The following is a 12,031-nucleotide window of genomic DNA, read 5'->3' as shown; positions in this document are numbered from 1 at the left end:
AGGGCACTAGAAAAGTCTGCAGCACCCGGCCTCCCCTGCTAGAATCCGAAGTCAAATGTCTGCTGTTTGCTGATGATCTGGTGCTTCTGTCACCAACCAAGGAGGGCCTACAGCAGCACCTAGATCTTATGCACAGATTCTGTCAGACCTGGGCCCTGACAGTAAATCTCAGTAAGACCAAAATAATGGTGTTCCAAAAAGGTCCAGTCACCAGGACCACAAATACAAATTCCATCTAGACACTGTTGCCCTAGAGCACACAAAAAACTATACATACCTTGGCCTAAACATCAGCACCACAGGTAACTTCCACAAAGCTGTGAACGATCTGAGAGACAAGGCAAGAAGGGCATTCTATGCCATCAAAAGAAACATAAATTTCAACATACCAATTAGGATCTGGCTAAAAATACTTGAATCAGTCATAGAGCCCATTGCCCTTTATGGTTGTGAGGTCTGGGGTCCGCTCACCAACCAAGACTTCACAAAATGGGACAAACACCAAATTGAGACTCTGCACGCAGAATTCTGCAAAAATATCCTCCGTGTACAACGTAGAACACCAAATAATGCATGCAGAGCAGAATTAGGCCGATACCCACTAATTATCAAAATCCAGAAAAGAGCTGTTAAATTCTACAACCACCTAAAAGGAAGCGATTCACAAACCTTCCATAACAAAGCCATCACCTACAGAGAGATGAACCTGGAGAAGAGTCCCCTAAGCAAAGCTGGTCCTGGGGCTCTGTTCACAAACACAAACACACACTACAGAGCCCCAGGACAGCAGCACAATTAGACCCAACCAAATTATGAGAAAACAAAAAGATAACTACTTAACACATTGGAAAGAATTAACAAAAAAACAGAGCAAACTAGAATGCTATTTGGCCCTACACAGAGAGTACACAGCGGCAGAATACCTGACCACTGTGACTGACCCAAAATTAAGGAAAGCCTTGACTATGTACAGACTCAGTGAGCATAGCCTTGCTATTGAGAAAGGCCGCCGTAGGCAGACATGGCTCTCAAGAGAAGACAGGCTATGTGCTCACTGCCCACAAAATGAGGTGGAAACTGAGCTGCACTTCCTAACCTCCTGCCCAATGTATGACCATATTAGAGAGACATATTTCCCTCAGATTACACAGATCCACAAAGAATTTGAAAACAAATCCAATTTTGAAAAACTCCCATATCTACTGGGTGAAATTCCACAGTGTGCCATCACAGCAGCAAGATTTGTGACCTGTTGCCACGAGAAAAGGGCAACCAGTGAAGAACAAACACCATTGTAAATACAACCCATATTTATGCTTATTTATTTTATCTTGTGTCCTTTAGCCATTTGTACATTGTTAGAACACTGTATATATATATAATATGACATTTGTAATGTCTTTACTGTTTTGAAACGTCTGTATGTGTAATGTTTACTGTTAATTTTTGTTGTTTTTCACTTTATATATTCACTTTGTATGTTGTCTACCTCACTTGCTTTGGCAATGTTAACACATGTTTCCCATGCCAATAAAGCCCTTGAATTGAATTGAATTGAATTGAGAGAGAGAGAGAGAGAGAGAGAGAGAGACAGAGAGAGAGAGACAGAGATAGATAGAGAGAGACAGAGAGAGAGAGACAGAGAGAGAGACAGAAAGAGAGACAGAGAGAGACAGAGAGAGAGAGAGGGAGACAGAGAGACAGGAACATTCTACATTTGGCTAGAAATTCAAAAGGAAATTATCCTAACAGAGAAAAATGTCCTCCTGTGTGCTACCTATATCCCCCCACTAGAATCCCCATATTTTAATGAAGACAGCTTCTCCATCCTGGAGGGGGAAATCAATCATTTCCAGGCCCAGGGACATGTACTAGTCTGTGGCGACCTAAATGCCAGAACCGGACAACATAACCAACAAAAACGGGTCACAACTCCTGCAGCTCTGTCGCACGCTGGGTATGTACATAGTCAACGGTTGGCTTCGAGGGGACTCCTGTGGTAGGTACACCTATAGCTCATCTCTTGGCAGTAGTACTGTAGACTACTTTGTCACTGACCTCAACCCAGAGTCTCTCAGAGCGTTCACAGTCAGCCCACTGACACCCCTATCAGACCACAGCAAAATCACAGTCGTCTTAAACAGAGCAATGCTCAATCATGAGGCATCAAAGCCAAAGGATCTGAGTAACATTAAGAAATGCTATAGATGGAAGGAATGCAGTTTGGAAACCTACCAAAAAACAATTAGGCAACAACAAATTCAATCCCTTTTAGACAATTTCCTGGGTAAAACATTCCACTGTAATAGTGAAGGTGTAAACTTGGCAGTAGAAAATCTTAACAGTATATTTGACCTCTCAGCTTCCCTATCAAATCTAAAAATCTCAAATAGAAAACCGAAGAAAATGAACAACAATGACAAATGGTTTGATGAAGAATGCAAAAATCTAAGAAAGAAATTGAGAAACCTGTCCAACCAAAAACATAGAGACCCAGAAAACCTGAGTCTACGCCTTCACTATGGTGAATCACTAAAACAATACAGAAATACACTACGGAAAAAGAAGGAACAGCATGTCAGAAATCAGCTCAATGTAATTGAAGAATCCATAGACTCTAACCACTTCTGGGAAAATTGGAAAACACTAAACAAACAACAACACGAAGAATTATCTATCCAAAATGGAGATGTATGGGTAAACCACTTCTCCAATCTTTTTGGCTCTATAACAAAGAATAGAGAGCAAAAACATATACATGATCAAATACAGATCTTAGAATGAACTATTAAAGACTACCAGAACCCACTGGATTCTCCAATTACATTGAATGAGTTACAGGACAAAATAAAAACCCTCCAACCCAAAAAGGCCTGTGGTGTTGTTGGTATCCTTAATGAAATGATCAAATATACAGACAACAAATTCCAATTGGCTATACTAAAACTCTTTAACATCATACTTAGCTCTGGCATCTTCCCCAATATTTGGAACCAAGGACTGATCACCCCAATCCACAAAAGTGGAGACAAATTTGACCCCAATAACTACCGTGAAATATGTGTCAACAGTAACCTTGGGAAAATCCTCTGCATTATCATTAACAGCAGACTCGTACATTTCCTCAATGAAAACAATGTACTGAGCAAATGTCAAATTGGCTTTTTACCAAATTACCGTACAACAGACCATGTGTTCACCCTGCACACCCTAATTGACAATCAAACAAACCAAAACAAAGGCAAAGTCTTCTCATGCTTTGTTGATTTCAAAAAAGCCTTCGACTCAATTTGGCATGAGGGTCTGCTATACAAACTGATGGAAAGTGGTGTTGGGGGTAAAACAGGGTCGTGGGGTTAGACAGGGATGCAGCTTAAGCCCCACCCTCTTCAACATATATATCAACGAATTGGCGCGGGCACTAGAACAGTCTGCAGCACCCGGCCTCCCCCTGCTAGAATCCGAAGTCAAATGTCTGCTGTTTGCTGATGATCTGGTGCTTCTGTCACCAACCAAGGAGGGCCTACAGCAGCACCTAGATCTTATGCACAGATTCTGTCAGAGCTGGGCCCTGACAGTACATCTCAGTAAGACCAAAATAATGGTGTTCCAAAAAAGGTCCAGTCACCAGGACCACAAATACAAATTCAATCTAGACACTGTTGCCCTAGAGCACACAAAAAACTATACATACCTTGGCCTAAACATCAGCGCCACAGGTAACTTCCACAAAGCTGTGAACGATCTGAGAGACAAGGCAAGAAGGGCATTCTATGCCATCAAAAGGAACATAAATATCAACATACCAATTAGGATTTGGCTAAAAATACTTGAATCAGTCATAGAGCCCATTGCCCTTTATGGTTGTGAGGTCTGGGGTCCGCTCACCAACCAAGACTTCACAAAATGGGACAAACACCAAATTGAGACTCTGCACGCAGAATTCTGCAAAAAATATCCTCTGTGTACAACGTAGAACACCAAATAATGCATGCAGAGCAGAATTAGTCCGATACCCACTAATTATCAAAATCCAGAAAAGAGCCGTTAAATTCTATAACCACCTAAAAGGAAGCGATTCCCAAACCTTCCACAACAAATCCATCACCTACAGAGAGATGAACCTGGAGAAGAGTCCCATAAGCAAGCTGGTCCTGGGGCTCTGTTCACAAACACAAACACACCCTACAGAGCCCCAGGACAACAGCACAATTATACCCACCCAAATCATGAGAAAACAAAAGGTAATTACTTGACACATTGGAAAGAATTAACAAAAAAAACAGAGCAAACTAGAATGCTATTTGGCCCTACACAGAGAGTACACAGCGGCAGAATACCTGACCACTGTGACTGACCCAAAATTAAGGAAAGCTTTGACTATGTACAGACTCAGTGAGCATAGCCTTGCTATTGAGAAAGGCCGCCGTAGGCAGACATGGCTCCCAAGAGAAGACAGGCTATGTGCTCACTGCCCACAAAATGAGCTGGAAACTGAGCTGCACTTCCTAACCTCCTGCCCAATGTATGACCATATTTGAGAGACATATTTCCTCAGATTACACAGATCCACAAAGAATTCGAAAGCAAATCCAATTTTGAAAAACTCCCATATCTACTGGGTGAAATTCCAGTGTGCCATCACAGCAGCAAGATTTGTGACCTGTTGCCACGAGAAAAGGGCAACCAGTGAAGAACAAACACCATTGTAAATACAACCCATATTTATGCTTATTTATTTTATCTTGTGTCCTTTAACCATTTGTACATTGTTAAAACACTGTATATATATATATAACATGACATTTGTAATGTCTTTATTGTTTTGAAACTTCTGTATGTGTAATGTTTACTGTTAATTTGTATTGTTTATTTCACTTTATATATTATCTACCTCACTTGCTTTGGCAATGTTAACACATGTTTCCCATGCCAATAAAGCCCTTGAATTGAATTGAATTGAATTGAGAGAGAGACAGAGAGAGAGACAGAGAGAGAGAGAGAGACAGAGAGAGATAGAGAGAGAGAGACAGAGAGAGAGACAGTAGGTACAGTAGCCTCTCTGCACCTCATTGAGTCAGAACTCTGCCACCCTGCTCTCCATCAGGCCTTGTCCCCCCTCCTGGACAGGAGGTACAGAACACCTCTTGGTCCTGCTCTACTCTCCTCCCTCCTGGACAGACAGGTACAGAACACCTCTTGGTCCTGCTCTACTCTCCTCCCTCCTGGACAGACAGGTACAGAACACCTCTTGGTCCTGCTCTACTCTCCTCCCTCCTGGACAGACAGGTACAGAACACCTCTTGGTATATCATATATATATATATATATATATCTTATATATATATATATATATATATAGAGATAGATAGATAGATAGATAGATAGATAGATAGATAGATAGATAGATAGATAGATAGATAGATAGAGATAGATAGATAGAGATAGATAGAGATAGATAGATAGATAGATAGATAGATAGATAGATAGATAGATAGATAGATAGATAGATAGATAGATAGATAGATAGATAGATAGATATAGATAGATAGATAGATAGATAGATAGATAGATATAGATAGATAGATAGATAGATAGATAGATAGATAGATAGATAGATAGATAGATAGATAGATAGAGATAGATAGATAGATAGATAGATAGATAGATAGATAGATAGATAGATAGATAGATAGATAGATAGATAGATAGATAGATAGATAGATAGATAGATAGATAGATAGATAGATAGATAGATAGATAGATAGATAGATAGATAGATAGATAGATAGATAGATAGATAGATAGATAGATAGATAGATAGATAGATAGATAGATAGATAGATAGATAGATAGATAGATAGATAGATAGATAGATAGATAGATAGATAGATAGATAGATAGATAGATAGATAGATAGATAGATAGATAGATAGATAGATAGATAGATAGATAGATAGATAGATAGATAGATAGATAGATAGATAGATAGATAGATAGATAGATAGATAGATAGATAGATAGATAGATAGATAGATAGATAGATAGATAGATAGATAGATAGATAGATAGATAGATAGATAGATAGATAGATAGATAGATAGATAGATAGATAGATAGATAGATAGATAGATAGATAGATAGATAGATAGATAGATAGATAGATAGATAGATAGATAGATAGATAGATAGATAGATAGATAGATAGATAGATAGATAGATAGATAGATAGATAGATAGATAGATAGATAGATAGATAGATAGATAGATAGATAGATAGATAGATAGATAGATAGATAGATAGATAGATAGATAGATAGATAGATAGATAGATAGATAGATAGATAGATAGATAGATAGATAGATAGATAGATAGATAGATAGATAGATAGATAGATAGATAGATAGATAGATAGATAGATAGATAGATAGATAGATAGATAGATAGATAGATAGATAGATAGATAGATAGATAGATAGATAGATAGATAGATAGATAGATAGATAGATAGATAGATAGATAGATAGATAGATAGATAGATAGATAGATAGATAGATAGATAGATAGATAGATAGATAGATAGATAGATAGATAGATAGATAGATAGATAGATAGATAGATAGATAGATAGATAGATAGATAGATAGATAGATAGATAGATAGATAGATAGATAGATAGATAGATAGATAGATAGATAGATAGATAGATAGATAGATAGATAGATAGATAGATAGATAGATAGATAGATAGATAGATAGATAGATAGATAGACATATCATATCATATCATCATCATCGACCAAGAGGTGTTCTGTACCTGTCTCACAATCATGGAATATCTCCGGCCATGAGAGTAGAGCTTACCCCACTGACCTCCAGGCCTATAGGCACTCCCCCCATATATCCGGGGATGATTCCAGCATCAACCCTCTGTCTGGACAATTATTCCTTTATGATCTAGTCAGGTCATTACATACCTTAAGGGAACATTTTGACATTTGCTGTATGGTTAGTGAGAAAGTCCCTTACTAGACGTCCAAGAACGTTTCTAAAATTCGCGGACGGTGTCGGGCCGAGCGGCAAGACCGGACCTACCGGGAAGTCATCAAACGAACTCTCTCGGACATTCGGTTTCCGTTTTATAAAATAATCACATTTTGGTCATTTTTCCGCTGTCCCGGAAAATCCCGCAAGAGGGCATAAGCAATCATATTGCAATTGTACAAAACATCACGAATCACGACGGGGCCTTATCTCCAAAACAAGCCGAAACTTGGTCAGCATAGGTTTGGCATAATGGGCCCCGAACAAGATGGCGTCTAAGACTTAAAACTCAGGATTCTGTAAAGGCAAACCCCAATCAGGATATGAGTTTATTTACAGCTTCCTGTACCAACCGGAAGTGCCTTAAATGGTGTCATAGTGGCTGTTTCCAAGGGTTAAAAAGGTCAGATCTTTTCAAAACTTCATATGTGTGATTAGGCAACCCCCATGAACTGTAAGTCAGTAATTTCTCCCAACAGATGTCAAAGAAACAGCCTCGTACATTTGCAATGACTTCAATTCATTTTTGCATCACGGAAATGACAACATTTAGAAATGTCCCATAGTCGCAAGACTAGGTGCATTACGACCGCCTTGGCCCATATAGACAGACACCAACGTTTCTGTCCGATAGCTCATTCAAGGACCCCGTAGCAAGTCATGGAAAAAAGTGGGTTTGGTGTCAGTTTGTATGAGTTTGGTGTCAGAATGATATCTAATTGACTGATGGACGGTGACTTGCTGGTGACTCTTGTCCATTTGCAATATGTTTAAACAGTGTGGTACCATCACCAAAGTGACATTCTGAAATCAACCCTAATGAGCGATGGAGAGGAACCAGAATCACTGCCCAACCATCCCGAGTTCATCGGACCAGTCAATTTAGCATTCCTACAGGATTTTTATAGCATGACAAATTCGTGATGGTAAATGCCCATTGAACCATATTGCAAATGCACAGTCACTTTGCAAAAGTGAGAAAACATAAACAAATGGACATAATGAAATCAACACAACGAGCGATGGAGAAGACCCACTATCAATGCCCGGCCATCCTGTGTTCATCAGGTCAGTCAATTTTGCAATTCTGCATGATTTTTGAGCATGACAAATTCGTGATGGTAAATGCCCATTGAAACATATTGCAACTGCACGTGCATTTGCAATATGATTCAACAGTGAAAAAACATCACCAAATGGACACGATGAAATCAACACAACGATTGATGGAAGGGAACAACTATCACTGCCCGGCCATCCCGAGTTCATCGGGCCAGTCAATTTTGCATTTCCAAAGGATTTTTGAGCATGTCAAATTTCTTATGGCATTTGGCCCCAAAAAGAGTGACTTTTGACTTTGACTTTTGACTTCCTATGAAATCATATTGCAAATGGACAAATCATATTCCTTATGCACAAGTTAAAAAAAAATGTTAAAAATGATAATAAAATTTTACAAAAGTATATTCATACAGTTCTTACACATGATTAATTGACATAAAATCGAAACAATTTCGAAAAACGGTCCAGAAAGCACTTTTTTACGAGGGTGATAAGTTTTTTTTTTAAAGTTCACATTTTCGACTTTTGACTTCCTATGAAATCATATTGCAAATCATATTGCAAATGGACAAAACATGTGCCTTATGCACAAGTAAAACAAAATAAAAAAAATAATGATAATAAAATACGACTAAGGTATGTTGATACAGTTCTTATACGTGTTAAATTGACACAAAATTCGAACAAATTTTGAAAAACGGTCCAGAAAGCACTTTTTTGGGGGGTGTAAAGTTTTTGATTTTTTTTCTTCACTTTTTCAAAAATTTTCTTTTGGATGTTGACTTGTGTTGCATTTCCCTTCTCCACGGTGGAGCGCGCTCGCCACCTGTTGGATTTTTAAAGTGTTACAACTGGCTTTTGCCATATGGCATTTGCAATCAACTTTACACGAAACGACGCCGAATTGAGTGGTATTGGACACCGTGTATATGGTTTGTCCAGTGCCAATGACTTCCCATTCATTTTTTGTCCATTTCAGGGGGGTGTTCCCTTACAGAGATGAACATCAAGAAATTCAAAACTTGTATAGATTTAGCAAATGGATTCTATGCTGTGCCTTTGGCAGAAGAAAGTAGACCTAGAACAACATTCATCCCTAACATGAAAGAATCCTACCAGTTTAAATATCTCCCACTTGAATAGTCCGAATGTATTCCAACAAGCTATGGGAAAAATCCTAGCCGGAATACCATGTGAAATATACATTGATGATGTTTATATCACTCATGACGACCCAGAAGAACACACAGAGGCAGTAATAGCGGCCCTAGACAGACTCAACAGAGCAGGCATGAAACTGAACTTGACAAAGAGCCAAATAGAGAGAGTCAGAACACACAGAGGCAGTAATAGCGGCCCTAGACAGACTCAACAGAGCAGGCATGAAACTGAACTTGACAAAGAGCCAAATAGAGAGAGTCAGAACACACAGAGGCAGTAATAGAGAGAGTCAGAACACACAGAGGCAGTAATAGCGGCCCTAGACAGACTCAACAGGCATGAAACTGAACTTGACAAAGAGGGTCGAGAGGAAGTGAACTTTCTCAGTTTCACTATAGGCACTGGAATCACCGCAAGCAAGAATTTCTTAGAAAAAGTAGCAGAACTCAGCAAGCCTCACACAGTAAAGGAAATGCAGAGGGCCCTAGGCAAAATAGGGTATCTGAGAAACCACATCAAAGGTTATAGTAGAGCCGCAAAGCATTGCTACAGAGGAATAACAAGAGAAGAGTATCAAAAGGCCATGTCTCACAAAGAGTACTAACAATACGAAAAAAATGGTAGGTATTACGACCACCACTTGGGATAAGTGGAGGAATGTACATGCCACCAAAGGAGTTATGTTCATCAGTGACCAAGGATGGGACACTGACGAACCAGGACCAGGACCTACAACAGTCAAGGTAAAACCAAAAGAGGATAAACCTAGGGACATAGTAGTGCTCACAGATGGAAGTGAGAAAACAGGAGTAACCAAGTGGGGTTTTATTGAAAAAAAACAAAGCCACTGGCGAAACACTCATAAAAAGGAAACAAGAAATAGCAGGCACTGCCCAGAAAGCAGAAGTCATGGCCATAATGGAAGCACTGCTACACTGTTCTACACCCAATCTAAAGAGAATAGAACTGGTTACAGACAGTTACTACAGTGCCCAGGCCATGACTTCTGACAAGAAGATATGGCAGAACAACGGTTACAGACAGTTACTACAGTGCCCAGGCCATGACTTCTGACAAGAAGATATGGCAGAACAACAGTTACAGACAGTTACTACAGTGCCCAGGCCATGACTTCTGACAAGAAGATATGGCAGAACAACGGTTACAGACAGTTACTACAGTGCCCAGGCCATGACTTCTGACAAGAAGATATGGCAGAACAACGGTTACAGACAGTTACTACAGTGCCCAGGCCATGACTTCTGACAAGAAGATATGGCAGAACAATGGTTACAGAGGTGCTAAAAACAAAACAATTCAGCACGAAGGAGAGTGGAGAAAGATCCATGAGTTAATGGATAGAATGGATATTGTTGTCAGTCACCAAAAAGCCCACACAGTAGATGGGGGAGGAAAAGAAGCTGACTTCAATCAATAAGGCAACAGGGAAGTAGATGAGCTAGTCCAGATGGGCAGAATAGTTCTCTACAGAACTGAAGCAGACAAAATTAAGGCGTTACACATAGATTGGGGACACCCAATGGTGCAGGTGTGGAAGAGTTCAGACGACTGGCAGGTGCAACTGCAACACCATGACCAACTGTGCACTGGACATAAGGACCATTAATGGTTCCTGGGACCCCAGAGGGTGTCAGTGTGCCTGGGATAGACATGGAAACATCTCAGACAAAGATTGCCTAGAATGTCGCAGACAGAGGGTCACGGAGGTCAAACTAACCAGAGGTGCCCTCTTAACCCCAGTTAGAAGCACCACTCTGGCCCATTCCCACTCCAACAGGCCAAAGGTTCCAATTTAACTCTAGCTATGAATTTCTGAGAGCCAGGGACCTTGGAGAGGGACCCTCAGATGGGTATGGAATAGACAGAGTCAACAGGCAGGCCTGGATAGAAACAGGACAAGGTGAATGGATCCTAGTAGACCCTAGTGTGGCCTGGGATGGAGTGCTTCTGGAGTCCACAGGTTGGGACCAGGTGGACAGATATCAACCATGAAGCTAACAAACATCCTGGATGGATGAGGAGGTGTTGAACACGAAACAACGACGCCGAATTGATTGGTATTGGACACTGTGTATATGGTTTGTCCAGTGCCAATGACTTCCCATTCATTTTTGTCCTTTTCAGGGGGGGTGTTCCCTTACACTACATTAAATACAACGTTAACTAGATATCATCGCCACATAACTTATGTCGAATTTAAAAGACACCATTACCGTTAGTAACGTCTGTTACACTGTAACTTACAGGCAGCCTCACATAAAAACCTATTGGTTAACAAAGCTTTGATTATGACCAAAGTCTATAGTAGTGAAAACTCTCTCTCTCTATTGTAACTTACCACACATTCACATCACTGCCTCGACATGAATGTGTCCTGTCAGAGCCGTTTCCTGTCCGTTAACTGTTAACAGTCTCGAGCCACAGCTTAACCAATGAGCTACACGGAGGACTGACAGTCACGAGCGGTGCAGCAGCCTCTGCAGCAGCAGCCTCCCCCGGGTCCTAGTGCCCGCCCGGTAAGACGGTTAAGATGCGATGGAACGGTTGACGGAGAGAAAATAAATCACAGAGAAAATATATTGACTGATATATTGAATTGTTTAGGGAAGCTTTAGCTTTGGCTTTAATACATTCTGAAAATACTTGAAAACCAAAAGAGAAAAGAATAGTAGCCCTCCTCAGGAACAACAAAACCCTCACAGACCAACTTCTTCTTCTATGATATAATGGAGGTCCTCAAAC

At 40.0% G+C, this 12,031-nt stretch overlaps 1 long non-coding RNA gene across 1 annotated transcript; it reads right to left on the bottom strand.

Moving 5' to 3' along the window:
- Positions 1-5,117: 5,117 nt before the first annotated feature.
- On the bottom strand, positions 5,118-5,339 carry LOC121844422. The gene is made up of 2 exons (XR_006082041.1): positions 5,301-5,339; positions 5,118-5,196 (listed from the first exon to the last, which is right to left on the bottom strand). It is a non-coding gene; the product is annotated as an uncharacterized LOC121844422 (long non-coding RNA).
- Positions 5,340-12,031: the final 6,692 nt, after the last annotated feature.

This window comes from Oncorhynchus tshawytscha, linkage group LG01 (genome assembly GCF_018296145.1).
Source record: "Oncorhynchus tshawytscha isolate Ot180627B linkage group LG01, Otsh_v2.0, whole genome shotgun sequence".
Taxonomy (NCBI): domain Eukaryota; kingdom Metazoa; phylum Chordata; class Actinopteri; order Salmoniformes; family Salmonidae; genus Oncorhynchus; species Oncorhynchus tshawytscha.
This window is presented reverse-complemented; position numbering and strand designations above follow the sequence as displayed.